Source organism: Balearica regulorum, chromosome 2, assembly GCF_011004875.1.
Source record: "Balearica regulorum gibbericeps isolate bBalReg1 chromosome 2, bBalReg1.pri, whole genome shotgun sequence".
Classification (NCBI taxonomy): Eukaryota; Metazoa; Chordata; class Aves; order Gruiformes; family Gruidae; genus Balearica; species Balearica regulorum.
In genome coordinates, this window is record NC_046185.1 from 136,667,146 (window position 1) to 136,684,759 (window position 17,614).

Genomic DNA, 17,614 nt, shown 5'->3' on the forward strand with positions numbered 1-17,614 from the left:
CGAGGGCGGGCGCCGCGCAGGTGCGCGGGGCGGGCCGCGCACAGCCTTTCCGCGCCCCCGCGGCTGCGCGGGCGCGGCCGCTGTCATAGCCCCGCTGCCTCGTAGCGGGCGGGAGGGTGACCGGCAGCCCGGCGCAGCTACCGCCGGCGGGGAGATCGGGTAAACTTTGGCTAAGTGTTGCGCGGCGGGCAGCGCTTTCGGCGCCGGCGGGTGGGTGGGGAAGGGGGAGCGGAGCGGTGCGCGGCTCTTGCCGCACCGCCGCCCGAGCGCGGAGGGGACACGGGGCCGCGGACGCGGCGGGCGGCGCCCGGGGGATGCAGGCGCCGGACAACAGGTACTGCAGCTGCGCGGGGGGCGGGAGGGGCTGCGGTCGGCCGTGTATGTATGTATATATATGTATGTGTGTGTGTCGCCTGTCCCCTCCCCCCTGCCGCCTGGCCAGAAAGGGGGTGGGAGATGTGCTGGCGCACAGTCGCTTAAAACCGCGCGGCCCGGCGGTGGCTGCATGTTCCCGGAAGGGCAGCTGTGGGGATCCGCGCTGCGCCGCGGAGGGCGGCGGGGAGCGGGGCGAAGGGCGGCGGTGGCGGCCCCGCGGCGCCGGGTGCGTTGGGCTGCGGCAGCCGGCGGCGGGGCGGGCTGGGCTGGGCTGGTGGCGGTGGCGCCGTCGCTGGCGGTCCCCCGGCTGGATGGCCGGTTCCCGCGGCTGCCCAGGGCGCCCGGCTCTCTCGCATCCCAGGGCCGTGCGTTTCCTCCTCCTGCATCGCACTGCAGTAAGTTCGCGAGTCGCTGGGCGGCTGAACTGGTTGCAATCGCGGAACCGGGGGGGGCCGTGTATGTACGGGTGTGTGTGGACGTACTGGAGGGGCCAGGCAGAAAGTTGTAGCTAACCGTGCCGTATTGAATTTGTCACGACTTGTGGCTTTGGTTTCTAGTTAATGCCGGTTTGCCTCGTTGACCTACATCACTCTGCTCAGCCCCTGCCAATGTCCTGATGCTGCCCGGGCTTTCACTGATAGCTGGGTTCAAAACCGTGAATTGCTGAAGCACGCAGTGTGGGTGAGAACATAGCGAGTGCAGGAAACAAAAGATGCAACTGCAAACTTACGCTTTAAAGGCTGGTCTGCTGAAACTTTGAGTTGGTGTGACAGACTGTCTTTCTCAGGGTCTTTTCAAGGAAGAATTAAAAAGCCTGTACTAATTGACAAAACTTTTGGATGTATGAAGTCATTTTAGGTACAGCTTATTCTTGTTTTGTGTGGCCCAGTGTTGTTCTGATTCATTTTGTTGAAAAGAGTTTTATTTGTTGGGAGTGCTTGTAATTACATTTTTCATTGTTAGTATCCTGTTTTTGAACTGGATGAAAGGTTTTCTCAGGAGACTACTGTACCGTAAGTTGCTTTTTTTCCCTAGCTAAACAAGCGGATTATAGGGTCTTCAGTTAATTCTTCTTCCTGTTTGATTGCTTTTCTACAAATTTACTGAGAACTTTATTAATTTTCAAAAGCAGTTTTATCTGGTTGATGTAACTTTAGACAGCGGATGGAATAAGCTTATAAAATCTGTATCATAAAAAAAGCCAATGTAACAGGATGGGGGAAGCCAGTAATTCTTGCAGGTTAAATAGTCTGTTAAGGTGTGTTGTTTTGTTTTGGTTTTTTTTTTTTTTTAAGCCACTAAACATTTCTCCTACAGCCATTTAGGTCAAATGACCTAATGTAGCAAGGTAATAGTTTTTGTTCTCTGCACTTGAATAGTGTAGTGCTTCCACATGTATTAAAAAGTGATTGTATGGCCAAAAAAAAAAAAATCCATACCAAGAACCTAATACACTTTCCCAAATGACTGGACTTGTGCTATGCTTTATGGATAAAATGACAGGAAGTGAGTTCTGTTTTTCTCCAAAGTGATAATCCACTATTGCTCAGAGCCTGAAATGCCTCTCTGGTACGGAATGAAAACAAGCATCAAGAACACGGGGCATCACAACGCGGTGCTTTCCTCCTGGGGCTTATGTCGTCCCTTGTTCATTTGTCAAGGTGGAAGGACTTTGTTGTTTATCATGGCCAGGAAGACCTGAAACAATTACTCAACAGTCTGCAATGTGTGCGGAGTGAGATATTTCATGCTATGGGTTTGAAATATTTGGGGCCCAAATCTGTGAACCTAATTTAGGTGCCTGCAAACAGCTGAAGTTGCTGCTCTTAAGTATATTTAGGAAAAAGTACACTTTCTTACGTTTGTTTAGGAAGAAAAGATATATATGAACTGTTACTTAGAAACTGAAATAATCTTTTGTAAACACCTATAGGTGTCTCAAAACATTCAGAGAACAGTGCTCAGTAGCAATGCATAAATAAACAGATACATTATTTTTGAAGAGTTTATGCAGTTTGAAAGTAACAAAGTTAGTATCTGTTTTGAAGAGCACCAGACATCAGGTTTTTATTTATAAAGAGATTCTGCACCATTTCTGCTCTGGAACAAAAGTGTCATTCAGGTGACGCTTTATGGGACAGGTCTAGGTACTTCTTGCCAATGGAATGAGATCACTGGAACAGGAATGAAGAGAATGATAAGATTCTTCTGAATGGCACCTATAGAATGAAAGATAATGGGTTTAAATTGTTTTATAATTAAATTAATAAATATTAACAGCATATATAGATGATACATAATGTGTCCTTCTCTTTGAATCGTTATGACCTTAGAATCCTTGTTATGAATCATTGGTAAGTTACACCTTCTGCATGCAATTTTAACAAGTCTTTTTAAAGCCTCAATTATTTCTGAAGTTTCCTTAGTTAAAGTTAACTTAGTTGTAAAGAGCACTTTACGTAATGATATCTGTATTCATAGCATATCTTCTCATCTTTTGTCATGGTGAGAGTGGTGGACTGTTGTGAAAAGCATGTGATGAAACATTCCCATCTGTATCTAGAACTACGAAAGAGTAACAATCTTAAGGTAGAGGAAAATGGAAAGAACAGGTCTTGTTTTGTGGTTTGGTGTCCAGGAGTAAAAGAATTTCAGCCAGAATTTACCTGGAAAGGAGAAGGTACTTGGGAAAGACAACTATGTTTATTTTGAAGTTATGATGTGAAATCTGGGAGACATCAGCTGAGTGCAATGCTATTGAAGAATAGGATGCTGGCTTCCTGAAATCATTAGTTGTGGATTCCAACTCCTTACTTCTTGTTTCTATCAAGTAAAGTTTGCAATCTACTTCAGGAGTTGCCAGTTGAGCTTTGCACTACTGTCTCAAACGAAAAATAAATCAATAGAATGTGCTGGGCCCTGCTCTGGATATCAAGCACAATTTTTTTTATACCTGTGCAGAATGAGTTCTAAGCCTTATTCTGTAGGAATTACAGAATTTCAGAGCCAGTATGATCAATAGGAGATGATATAAAAGGTTAACAAAAATTCTTTCTCTGAAAAAAATTCCCCATAAAGGATCTGTTGACCTTCAGTTGTGAGTCTCTTCAGAGAGCTCTGGTCCATTGTTTCCTGTGGCACTTACAAAATAATTAGTAACAGTAATAGTAGACTTAGGACAATTATTTGCCCATAATTGTAGGTTTCATAACAGTATTTTATTAATAATTTTCTCTTTGGGGGCTAGCTTTATAGTTGAACCATCAAATTCACAGTACTGGAGGAAAGCTTAAGTAGTGACATGCTGGGTCTCACTGAAAAGAATTAGATGTTTGTAGTTATTTTTGATACCTTGTCTTCAAGAGTGGAAAAAGTTATAAATTTGGGCTTTGAAACTGGTATCAGTTTGTCATCCTGACCTAGTTTTCATTACACTAATGATGTTCTTACTACGGATAGAAATGATCTGATGCAGGTTAGGTATTTAGGCCAACTTAGGAAGTTGAGAGGTAATTTTTTATTTATTTATTTGAAATCAGGATGAGTAACTGGCCCCAAGCACAGAGTAAAACGGCTTTATGCAATCTAGAACACATTTTCCTATTTTTAATTGTTTCTGAAGAAAATAGAAGATTTCTCTGAATAATGTTTGCAGCAGTTCAGCCCTGAGGGGATATAGTCTTGTTTAGTTAGTTTGCCACAAGTTTAAAAGTTTAGCAAATGTAAGTATTTGGAGGCTGTTTAATTATTTCTTGTCCAAGCTCTTAATACCAGTTTGGAATGCAAATGTACAACTCTGACACTATTGTGCTGCCCTAAACTATTTTTAAAAAAATAAATAAACCAAAGAAAAGCTAATTTGCAAACATATTTGTCAGTTCAGTGTTACTAATTGGACTTCTAATTGCTGGGACAGAAACTTTTTATTTTTAGATTGTTTGTTATTTACTGTAATAAACCATGAATAAAATGACCTCTAGATACTTCTTTCTTGTCTGATTTTAATTTTCAGGAATGGACCTTTTTTATATCCTGGTAGAAATCTTTAGTTAATGCAAATGACATGAATTATTTATTTTTCTTTTTTAGTTTGATTTTCACCTACATTTTGATTACATGGTTTGACGTTGTTGTGTTTTTTTTCATTATATGTTCAATGGAATGTCTGGTGCTCAGTAGGAGTAATTAGTAGTTGACTCTTTCATCCTTACAGTAGGAAGAATCCCAACAGATACATAATACAGATACATAATGCAGTTTTCACAGAAGTCTGTGTTGTGCTGCGTGCATCGAACTCTGTGAGTCTTCTGCTGTGAAATGGGTCTTCGCTTCCCTTTTGGGTCGTCCGGTGGGACATAATGTCTTGTGGTTTTATTCAGGGAACATGGAGAACTCACACGGATAATAGAAATTTGAGCCTTTTTTCCTTCGTCTTCTAAAACACATTGCGTAAAGGAAAAACAACTAGTCAAATTTATTCTGTGTGATCTAAGTGTGTCTCCAGGTGGACACTTCTGCTGCCTACAGTGATTGGAAAATACCTGAAATCAATCCTGAATGCTGTTGTAGTACATGTGGCTTTTTCATGCAGTTACATGCAGAACATGTTTGTGGTCCTAGATGGTCGACAAGCTAAATTTAAGCAAAAGATAAAAATGGCAAATAGTAAGGCAGCTGTATCAGCCCAGGAAAGAATTGTGGATGATACGAAGTCAGCAGACTTTCCTGTCCTGTCTTCTGAAGGGAAAAGAAGTGGTGTCTTGTAAATCTGGTAGATAGAGGCTATGACCTAGACATGAACAGCATGAACCACTGCATCCCAAGAATCAAGAGTCTGCCGCTTTTTTTCCTCTGGAATCTTCTGTCTCTTCAATTGTCGATTTTCTCATGTTTCCTGCATGAATGGTTGCATTCATCAGCTGAATAAGAGGTAATATTAGGAGAAGGCCAGAAAGATGTTTTTAAGAAGGCAGGAAGGGAAAAAGGAAAAAAAAAAAGAAAAAGGCAGATAACAGAATTAATAGCCAAAAAATTGATGTTGAAGTAGATGAAAACAGCGAAAAATGTGGTTATAGCAGGAATAAATTAATCATGAAAAAGGGAATTTAATGGTTACTGTTCTTTCATTTATTTATTTATTTTCAAGGTTAGCCTTCAAAGAAAGTATTTTTCTAAAATTTAAGAGAATTTAAGCTAATGAATTCTATGAAAAGGTTTTAGGATTAGAAATGTAAAACTTGAAGCTGTTTTATGTAGCCAGGATGCTGCTTCCTTGTACTCCTAGAATTTTTACTCAGGATTTTTACTTTGGTTATTTCTTCATATTTTGATAATTTAGTCATCGTTTAGAGTTAAAATTTTAAAAATGTTCAAAATATACATAAATGGGACTGATCTGTCCTATATTCAGTATCTAAATACCATCTGGTTACCTTCTGGCTCTCCTATTATTGCTAATGGAAACACAAAAGCACCTGCTGAGGGAAATTTTAATTTTAAGATGCACATCCTATATAGGTCAGTTGAGGTACATTCTGGATATATCCAGGTCTCTCAATTCATTAAAAAGGGTGCCTGGCTGGGATGACTTTTTCACAGTTTAAGGTCTAATTTTAAGGCATCCGGCTTTGGGTGAGATAAATTGTACCCTTGAGTATTTTCTCAACTGGAAGGAAAAGTGTAAGGGAGAATTGAACTCCTAAGAATATATCAAATCTTCTCCATGCATTACTGAAAATAAACACAAAGTAAAATAGCCTTAAAAAACAGTTGCTTAGAATGGGCCACATACCAGAAGTTAAATATCAAAGGACCTATTTTTAAATATATCTAAATAAACAAATACTTTGGAGCACTTCCATTTTTCTTCATGTCCTAAAAAAATGGCTAGGATATGCTTTTATCAAAAAAGCCTCTGTCTTAATTCCTTATTGATATAAAATATTCCAATAACACTATTAAATCGAAAATAAAATGATAGTATTATCTGAAACTCTGGATTTACTTTGAAACAGTGAAGGCTTGCTCAGGAATTTAGTTTTACTTTGTTCTACATGTCACAGAAATTGAAAAACTACTGTGGCTGTGCCCAGGTTTATCTTCATATGCTATTGTAATTTAAACTTGTACAGTACTACAATGACTTCTGCTCAGGACAGATGGTCAGATGTTTTGCCTTTTTTTTTTTTTTTACTGTAAAAGCATTCATTTGCATTTAAACAGCCTTATAACTTCTATATCAAAGAATTCAAACCTTCTAAACAATGTAATCTTTTTTTATAACAGAGAGATAAAACTTAGTACTGCCCGTTGTGAGTCTTAACGCTGTTGACACAACAGTTTCTTCATAAAAACAAAATGGCTGGAGGAATCCTAGGGAAACCTCCCAGCTTTGAAGATTAGGTGTTGTTAATCACAGTGGATTACTCTGATAAGAATATTCATTTGCTTCCTGTTTAAATTTAAAATGCCAAGTGGTTATCTGGTGTGCCTTACCTCGTAAAATACTGTATTCACTTATGAAACTTTTTTGTCTTTGTGAATTCAAAATAATGACTCATAGAAAAGCTTTATATTCTGTCAAAGACGGTTTTCTATAAATAATTTAGGCATCCAGAAACTATAAAAACAGCTTGTGAGGTTACTTGTATGAGCGATCAAGATATTTTTCTATCCTGTATTGAGAAAAATAATCTTGATTGATGATCCAGTACTTATATCTAGTTGCATTTCTAATGGACAAGAGGAAGTTCAAGTCTCTAGTAAGGATTTCTGTGCGTTCTTACTCAGATCTGAGGAGCCAGAGGTCAGGGTAGATCATCTGTCAATGACAGAAGAATTTGTAGAATCATACAAATACACTTTTCCATCTAACAGTAACGTATTCAATCGTATTTCAGTGTAGTTTAACGAGCAGATAGCTGTAGAGGAAACTAATGAGAATATATGAGCCATATAAAAGATCTTATACTTTTGAAGAGTACTCCTTCAGGGTTTGAGCCATACTCTCTCTGACCTTATTTCAGTTCAGGGTACATTCCTGATCAACTCTGGTCACTCAGTGAAGCTTTTTATTTCAGAACCTACATTAGCAACTCTCAAAATGCTGTCCAGCTAAAGGAAGAGATGCCCTATTACATCATCGTGTTAGGATACTGAAAGGGTATTAAGACAGTGAATTCTGCATGATTAGTCCAAGACCCTGACTGAAAGGATAACCGCTGCTATGGGTGTGGAGTAATGCTTTCATCATCTAGAAACCTTGAAAACTTCTGTAATTCATCCTTAGTTCATCTACCATCTTAAGATAAATTAAAAAAACCCCGTTATTTGCAAAATCCAAAGTAAACTACTGTGAAACATTGATTTATAATGAAAGCATTTACAAAACTGAAAGACATTCTTGCTTTGTTTATTTGTACTAAAATCAGATCAAAATCTGCTATGTATTCTGACAAGGTGCAACTCCTTAGATTTGCTGTGGGGTCAGGGTCTGGTTCATCCTGCATTATTTACGTTCTTGGCCAGCTTTCACTGGAGAGCATCACAAGCAGGAAAGGTTTGCCAATTCTTGTACATATTTCTTGGCATGTTCTGCAGTTTTCATTCAGATTCAAATGCTTTATCCCTTCCCCTCAGAGATTATTAATCTTTAATTTATTCAGGAAAAGTTTCAGCACTCCTCCCCTTGTCTTGTTTACTGCTCTCTTTCTTTGGAAATGCAAATATGTGTTTGGCAGAGCAGGTGCCATCTCTTTTAAACTATGAGCAAATTATTAACCCATGAGGGAATAAAATGCTGTTCCTCTCCAGGGAAGTAGAGACTTGTATCCCAGTATGAAGGTCTTCTGTACTTGCTGAACCTTGTGTTTTCATATCAACATGTATGTTGATAACCAGGCTAACATATGAATATGAATCATGTGTAGCTCATTATTGCATGTGGATGTCAAAATTGATTTTCATCCTGTTTAGACAGACTGAGTCCCAATTCTATGTTTGAGGGATGCATCGACACTTACAGAGCTGTATAGAACCTCTATAAGAGAACCTGTATGTCTGCTTTCTTTATAGGACCTAAATGTGTTGAACACTTAAAACTAGTATCTGCTATGTCCACTAAAATGTTTTAGGGATATGCAAGAAATGGTAAGGCTGTTCAAAGAGAAATTCCTTGTGCAAAGCACAAAGTTTGGAGAGATTTTAAACTTCAAAAATCAAGCAGAATGAAGGCAGAACAGCTGTGGTGATGATCTTCAACCTGTGGGTGTTGTAGAAGGGAAGACAATACTTAGTCTTACCTTGTCTTTAACAGTGTTGTCATTGTTTCTGCAGATTTAATACAAATTTCACTGCATATTTCTTTTTTTGGATAACCTAATGGAATTGAAGAAAGGAAGAGAAAGAAAGACAGTTCATGACAGCATATCCTTTCTGTCTTAATACTTTAAATGCCCCATAATACCCTTAAATACCTTAAAATGGATTTAAACAGTGTGATGTAAAGACCTTAAATGTTGCCATGAAGTTTTTCTTGGAGAAGAATCATATGTATAGTAGATGGATTCCTCTGAAGAACTGATATTACAGATTCCATTCCTCAATACAGTTGCAGTAGGATTCCGTAAATGACTGCAAGCACAATTGGAACTTCCATTAGTTATTATCTAGTTACTTTTTGAACACTATACATACTGCCAGTAAAACCTGTTGTTTGTGTGCCCCAATGTTTATGGGACATATGTGCTGTGTATGTGGCAAGTGAACACACACAGTACAGAGTGTGGTGATCATTGTAGCAATTGCTTTTTTTTTTTTTTCCCCCCAGAGCAAAGTCATTACTATTAACCAGTTTTGTCTGGACTTTTTGTGGAAGAATATTCTGCACATAGTCCTTAAACTTCACTGTGGCTAATTCATATCTATATCAAGACAAGGCACTATTAGCGGGGCAGGTGAATGGGATTATTCTTCATCACTCTTCTTAGAAGCGTAAGGATAGCTTTACTGGATCAGACTTCTAGTCTGTCTGGGCTACTATGCCGTCTCCTAACAGTCATTATCAAGGGAAGAATACAAGAATAGGCTGAGCATCCCCAGAGCATTCCTCCAGGCTCTGACACTCTATACACATTTATTATTTTACACATCTCTGCCATAGCCCATTGCTTCTTTTTGGAGCCAGAAGAATTTTAGTGTATTCTTTTGTTCCTTATGAGGAGCTTGCTCCATCTTTTTTGTCCTTCTCTTCTTCCAGTTCTACTCTAATCAGTATGAAAATTCAGATGCTCTATAAGTTACTGAAAGTGCAAGTACAGCAGGGATCTATACAATGTAATAAATTGTTTTATTCTCTGTTTCTTTCTTTTTTGAATGCTGCTGAGCACTGATCTAATGTTTTCTGATTATAATTCCAAAATTTCATTTCTGAGTGATAACTCATCATTGATGAGCTCACTGCTCATCACCTTAGGTGTACTGCTAGGATTTATTTTTTTTTTCTTATGTGCATTACTTTATATTCATCAATGCTGAGGCATATGAGACTATTCCAGTGGGAAGTGGAGGGCAGCATTAGCAAACAAGAGAGAGTCAGGCTATTAGGGGATTTAGTGCCTATATTATACCTAAATTCTGTTTCAAGTCACTAAATCTTTTCCTGTATCTGTCCTTAAAAACATTATGGTATCTGCATTAAATGTTTCATTGATAAGAGTATACTAACAAGTGGAAGAATGACTTCATCATCCATTGGAAACGGGTTGTTTTTCTTTGTGAATAAAAGACACAGTGAACTTAAAATTATTTAAAAGATAAACTTCATAACAGTCTAATAAATCACACCTAATAAATCACACCTCTTGTGTAAACTTACTCATTTAAAGAATTATTAGAAATAAAAATGTGTTTTAAAAATTCTTTCAAAATATTTAGATTTTTTTTTTGTTTTCTGTGTTTGCTAGTCTCCTAATCATAACCTAATACAATATATTCTGTTGCATAATACATAAATAACTTGATGTTGTCAATTTAGAACATGGATGTGTATTCATACATTCTATATAAACTTATAATGACTACATGCTGAATGTACCAGGAAATATTCATTGTATGTTTTAAACATGATTAAATTTATAGCAGTCAGAAGGTGTCTATTACAGTTTAGTTAGTTACAGGAATTGAAGTTTTGAGGTGGTAGGTAGAGAAACAGTTCCCAACCAAGTGACTGACCCTAACTGGGATCGCATTAGTTCTGGATGAAGTTCAAAACCTGACAGAAACGTTGTTTTTATCTAGATCGTATGTCCAACAGAAGCGGAGTTTGTAAGTAACTGGTCCTATATCTGTGTATGTATTACTACTAAATAATTGACTATATAATCCAATATTATTATTATTTTTTAAAAAATCAACATCGGCATATTCATCCTCTCTTAATTGACTAATATAGCAATGAGAAACATGGAACTGGAATGGATCACATAGTGTCTAGTCGTTTACAGCCTCAGGAAACCATGTCGTAGATGCTTCATTCAGATGGGGTTCAGTGAGCATCAATTTTGCACACCCTTACCACAAGCCACAGAATGTCTCCCTGCAGTCTAAAAAATAACTTCAGATTTATAATCCAAGACCAAGACATTAAAACAATAATGCTACAACAAGAAAGGGCAAAATACCAAGATAATTTTAGTTCAGAGTAAAATGTAATATTTGATTATGTTTGTATGCCTTCTGTGCTCATTTGTGAAGATATTTAAGCAAAGCAGTTACCGCCACAATTTTCTGCTATTTTAAATTTATATGTTGGAGAAGGTGGGAACAATACTATGTCTTAATTTGTAAATGTGACTATTCTCACTGGGAGTCTGTTTCCAAGAATTATACTTCTGTGAAGCTGGTCATCACACTTAATTGAAAAAAATACATTTGCCATAAATTATTCTGTATGAACTACTCATCGTTATAAATAATGCTTGTAAATAATAGTCCTTATAAATAATGAAGTATATAGCCTTGCATTACATCATTTTATTTTTTTTTAATCCTTTTAGTAGGAGTTACAGTTCTGTGACATGTTCTATGAATCTAAGTGAAATATTGTCCAGTATTTCGTAGGTAGTCTGAACTAATGAGATAGACTGGTGCCACCCTATTAGGTGTACAGTACAAAAAATTACATTACAAAGGAATCCAAGCAATTTTAGCTCAGTAAGATATGTATTTAATAATAACCACTGAAATGTTCTGGGCTAGTAAACTTAATGAATACCGAACATGATCAAACGACAGTGTGTTATACCGTGGATCTGAACTTAGAAGGGTGAAAATGAGAAAGCAAGGGAATAGTAAATGAGGAAGGCTGATGCTGTTGCACTCCAGTTACTACTCTTTTTAAAGTTCACTTATTCTGAAAATACTGAGGTCGACTGAGTAATGTTTCCCATACTTTGAAGTTTTGAAGAAGTATAAAATCTAAGCATCGTAATGCTGACTATTGAGATGTGACCTCTGGTATTGTGGGTATCTTGGCAACATTTATCAAGTTTATTTTCTGTGTATTTTCCCTAAGCTATATTTCGGTTATGGCCCTCATAGCAGATGCATAGAAAGCATATGCAAGCAGCTTCGAACCTACTGATACTCTGAGGAGTAGGATTTAGACCAAGATGAATTCATGCCTCTGCAACTGTCAATGTTCTTCCTTCTCTGTGTGGAGCTGCTGCTGACTTAGGTGGGAATTCCACTCATGTGCAGGGCAGTCATGGTACGTAGTCCCTGAGAGAGGCATCGGTTATGTGATTTGCGGTCAGTAGCATGGGAAGTGGTAGTGAGCTGCATTTGAAATGCCCTGCTGCAGTCATAACTCCATTCATTTTGGAGAACTGCAACTGGAAGATGAGTGCATCTGATAGTTAAGTAGTCTTATAACTTTTAGATCTTTAGGTGAGTTTCCTCATAATGGACTTGTACATTTAAAAGAAGATGCATGTGCAGATGTGAAAATAATGTAAGGTTTTTTTTGTACGAGTGAAAATATGCTTAAACTGCTGTGGGTTTTTTTAAAAATTATTTTTGATCTGGATCTTGCTATATTGGAACAGTGGAACAGTGCTTACAACTCTGCTTTCTAGGAATATGTAAAATACATACATTAATTCTTAGAAAATTAATATTTCAGTTACCAGTCTCCAGATATGGGCCTTTGTTCTAGATCACTGCTGCTGTTGTTCTACTCTGCTGTATATTATTTATCAACTATGCATTATACAATAGATTTTCCTGTTGCATCTGTGCCTGGTGGTAAGAATCTTAGAATTATGGAACCATGCTAATATAATCTAGGGAGTTCTTTAGTAACAATTATATATTTCTTTTGCTACATGGAAATACATATTCAGTTATACATAGAAGTAAAGTAAGTCTTGTAAAATAAAGATGTTAATCTATGTGTGTAAGCCTCTGCCTACACCATTATTGTAGAGCCAGTGAAATGTATGACAGAAGGTGAGCTCAGCTCAGAGTTAGTCCCCTTGTTGTTCACCCTTTTTGTAGCCTTTGGAAAAAAATCCTGTTACATTTCCTAGAACAGACCACCAAAAGAGCAGCTGAGGAAAATTCCAACCATGTCTTTCTCATACCTCCTGTCTTACAGCCCCTGACTGCTGCTGCAGCCTTGTTTTTTTAAATCTCTGTTGCTGCTGCCTCCTCACTTTCCATGCCCTTGAGCTGTTCCTGCTTTTCCTTTCCCACTGGACGTTGATACTGCACTCCAGGGATTAGGAACTGCGAAGGTGGGAGCAGCTCGGGCTGATCTCAAAGGTGGTAGGGCACTGCTAGCAGTGACCACAGTGGAAGTGAATGCAGCAGAGAGAAACTGGATTTCTACTCAATCAGTTAGCTATTTGGGGGTAATTTTTGTTATTTGGGTTTTTGGTAGGTTTTTTTTCCCCTCTTCCTAAAGATTGGGGAGAACTGGTGTGTATAGGAAATGAAAGGGAAAAAAAGAGGGAGAATTCTAAAATCTGTATCTTTCTTTTCAAATACAGGGTGCTTCCATGTCGCTTAAGCTCCAGGTTTGACTTAACTGTGCATCTTTTCTTTCAGTTTCTGTGAATGTCATGTTTGGTTCGTATGGATACGGTGTAGGGGAAAGTGATTTGCTAGCAGCCCATTACCAGTGGGCAGGTGCTAACAGGATTGTCATATGCACAGTCACGCTTGATTTGCATTTTATTTCAGAGTATTTTTGGTGTATTTCTATTTCAAAATATTTACTTTTCTACTTGCGATGATTACAGCAGTTACTGATACGTGAAAAGTCAATCTGCACTCCTCTTTACCAAGTGCTGGGGCTAAAATTTCAGCATTGTGTAAAAGCGAGCAGGTCCTAGGCAAAGATGCTCAGGGTTGAGTGAGTCTTTACTTTTTAAATGAAGGAATGGACTGTATTATTTTGTGGAAATTGCACTCCGTGAGGATTGCTTCTTCAGGAAGCCAAAGTGCTACTGTTAAAGATGGTTTGCGAGAGCAGACAACAGATTGACTGCCAGAGCAAAGCGGCAGGAAAAGTTGGTAGGAACAACCACACACAATCAAATAAAATCTGTCACTGGCTTCTTTTTCTTTTTTTTTTCTTCTTTTCTCGTGTGTGTGAGAGATGCTTAGAATCATTTTCCTGGTAGGTAAAATCACAGTGTGAAGTGGTTGTAGGGGTTTCAGACACACTCTGGAAATTCTGTCCTGTTTTTTGGGGAAACCCATTGACCTGAGTGGAAGCCTCATTGACCGCATCCTGCACAGGCGGAGCAGGAAAACTGCAGCTGCTCCTGTAGGGAGGGAGGCAGAAGAATGTGAGAATGGGAGATGAAAGATTCAAGATGGGCACATTCCTTCTCAAGGCTGAGGAGATCCAGGACAGCTCTCAGTCTGCGAATGAGACGATGTGCTGTGGCTTTGGATGGGCAAAGCAAGGAATTTTTTGTTTGAGGGCATAAACTAAGCCCTTGGTGAATTCCAGAGCCCGAGAGGAACAAAATGTTGTGGTGAGTGTTTGCGCAACGTCTAGTTAGAGAGATGTGAAATGGTGCTCAGAAGAAAGAAGCACACAGGGATCGAGGATAAGTTGGGTGCTGTGATGTCCAGGAGGTGTGAAGCGGAAAAGGTTCTTTGACGAGGGAAAGAAAGATGTGTCTTTGTAGTGATGTTGCAATTGCTGTGATTTCATATCCAGTTGTTGGACAGTTTTTATGGTGTTTTGCATGTCACATTTTTTTTTATTACAAGTATTCCAGTTTGGATCTATTTTGACGGGGACATCATCTGCATGACTAAAGCAATTCTAAATACATTAAAAAAAAAAAAAAAAAGGTGCTTCCTACCTCAATGATATTCAGATGAACCAGCCCCAAGCCCAGAACACCCCTGTGAAGTGCGTATTGCAAACCCACTGATATCTATGCGATGTGTGGGGAGTGGGGGTTAGATTCAGTATGCCTTTTATGTGTTTCAAAATTATTACCTGTCTAATCTATAAAATTGGAGCAATTTATGGACCTGGTGAAATAAATACTGAAGTTCTAGGATAGTGCTCTTGCAGTCATCTGGATACATTACTGCTGTCTGGACTATTGTGTAAAAGGATGTGGTACCTTTTGAACTAGACCATTTAACCAAAAAAATACTAATAATCTTAAGAGCATTGGTTATGCTATGAAAACATTGGAATTCTTAGATAATAGCTGTTTAATGAAGTTAATGGAAGCTTTTGTCCTAATAGTAAGTCAGACATGACATAATATGAAGCTGTAGTGATGCAGAAGGTTATTGTTCTTTTGAAAGGGATTTCAGATGACTTCACCAGGGGATTTCTGGGGATGTTCCTCTGTGTACGTGTTGTAAAATTTTACACTGCTCTGGTGCAGTGTAAATAAGGATAGTATGCCTTTTAATATAAAGTATTTGTTTTGGACTTAAATCAGAACTTTATGATTACTTTGGTATTTTACAGAGATCTCATTTTCAAAAGTAAACAAGAAAAGTCTCGGTGTTTTCGCAGTGTTAAAATTTATAGTTGCATTTTGTGTCAGAGAAATAGTCTTAAAAGAGAGTAGACAATAAGAACACATGACAATATTTTCTTCCTTTCTTGATGTTCTGTAGAGCAGGTGAAGTGCATCTGAAGTATTTGGTCACGGTGTTGACACAGACTGAGAGAAAGGTGCCCCTCCCTCCCCGTTCTGTGGCTGTGGCATCTGTGCTGTTTGCACCGTGTCCTGTGGAAGGAGTGAGATGACACTGGTCAAACGTGAGGGTAACGTTAGACTGTCAGATCCCAGATTTTGTTGATGGCCATGTGGCTTCTCTAGGTCCGTGCCCCCGTGCCTGCTTACTTTTGCTGGTATGGGTGATGCTCTTGCCTGCCACAGCATTTGTGGGTACCTGTGGCACAGGGTGTTACTGATGGGGGGTGGGAGTGGAAGGGACCCAGAGTCCTGGGAAAGCTGGGACTCCCCGTGCAACCCCTGTGTCATGGGGATCCTCACCTGCCTCTGCAGCCACAGAGTTGTGCCACGCGTGGCCATCTGTCCGTGTACCTTCTCGCCTGTTTGGGAATAGATGAGGGTTAAGGGGATAATTTAGTAGTAATGCTACAGCTTGCTAAATTTTTCAGAATCCTTTTAATCAAAAGTATTTAAGCTAGGTAAAAAAAAGTACTTTGGGACATCTTGTTCCATTTATTTTTTAAGACTATTCTCCATAGAAATCACTGGAGAGTTCATCTTAAAACAGATGGCATGATGTGGGCCATTGTAATGCAGTTTTCTTTGTAAAATGCTGTGTCCCAGGGCAAATTTACCACAAATGGAGCAATCGTGATGTCCCATAAAAGAGAAGACATGTGTTTTTGCAACTTTTGATATATCTAAAAAATATGCATGACTGGTGACTCTGCCAAACAAGCAAAGCTTGCTATTTTCAGTAAAGTATTTTTGGGCTTTTGGAGTATTTTGAAACTGCTAGTAACTGCTTTGACTATTCAGGAAAACTTCGTACATCCACAATTTTAAACATCAACAAATAGAGTATTATCTGGAATTATGACTAGCAAGAAGATATGTTAGATCTCCCCTCAAACTTCTTGGCAGAAAAAAAATAATAAATTTTTTGTTAATATTATTTACTGGAACTTTTTAGTTAATATGTATAGATTTTTAAAGCCATAAAATAGTGGAATACTGTATAGATATCAAAACAGAAATACTTGAGAGTCATCTTTCTGGTTCACAACTAATCAGTATAAGTATTTATCTCATCTTTTAGTTATCTGTGCCAACTTGGACTTAGTAATTCATTAAGTAACACTATCGTAAGAGATCTGCTGCCATTATTGGTGACACCTGTTATTTAAAAGGCTAGATAAAATTAATGAATAATTAAAATAGGGGAGAAATATGCAAAACAATATGAAGGGATATTTATTTTCATCAGAATATTCTGATGTATCTATACAGAAATACATAAGTTCATAATGGCACCTTTATTGGGGGTAGGTTTCTAAAATAATAGCAAGATACAATAGCAGTAATGTTCAGTATATATAATTTTCTTGAAGAAAAATGAAAATAGGAAAATTATGTTGCATGTATATTCATAACAGGTTATTTTTACAGTGACTTTTGTAGGTATACTAAATCTATGTTTTTAATTCTTTTCAGATGCCAAAAGAAATAACTTTCTTATTTTAGTTGTGCCAATTTAAGAAATGTAAGCTAAATCTAGTGATGCAATTGGTGCCTGGGAACCTTGAGGGCTGGAAACTACTAGTAAATGTTAGAGATCTATAATAATCTCTTGAATAGTCTTGCTTTGTATATCTGAGAAGGCCAGATTCTGAAAAAGGCTAAATGTGCTGAATTCTAACTTCTGAAAACAGAGTATTTGGCATTTTGCAGTTTTGTATTCCATGTAGCAGCAGCTTTTTTTGAATTTTTCTTTACTCTACTTAAGGTATATATCTTGTCCTCCCTTAAAGGGGAAGACAGGGAAGCATTTAAGATTTGCGACTAGGTGATCCATATTTGATTTGTACCTAAAGGTGCATTGCTCAGAATCTCCATCTTCCTTTTATTTAGGGTTTTTTACTCAGACAAATAGGTTGGTACATTAGGAGTGTTTCTGGCCTTTGGGGTATAGGCTCAGACCCTGGGTGCTTCCTCCCAGCACCATTTTGGATAGG

The 17,614-nt window shown here is 38.3% G+C and overlaps 1 protein-coding gene across 3 annotated transcripts in view; it reads left to right on the forward strand.

Moving 5' to 3' along the window:
- Window positions 1-605: 605 nt before the first annotated feature.
- DGKB (diacylglycerol kinase beta) overlaps window positions 606-17,614 on the forward strand; it is a 364,064-nt gene continuing 347,055 nt past the window's right edge. Inside the window, exon 1 of one of the 3 annotated variants that reach the window (XM_075746081.1) lies at window positions 606-770. The gene's annotated coding sequence lies outside the window, so the exon portion shown is untranslated. The remainder of the gene's footprint in view (window positions 771-17,614) is intronic. The other 2 variants (XM_075746082.1, XM_075746083.1) reach the window with 2 other exon arrangements.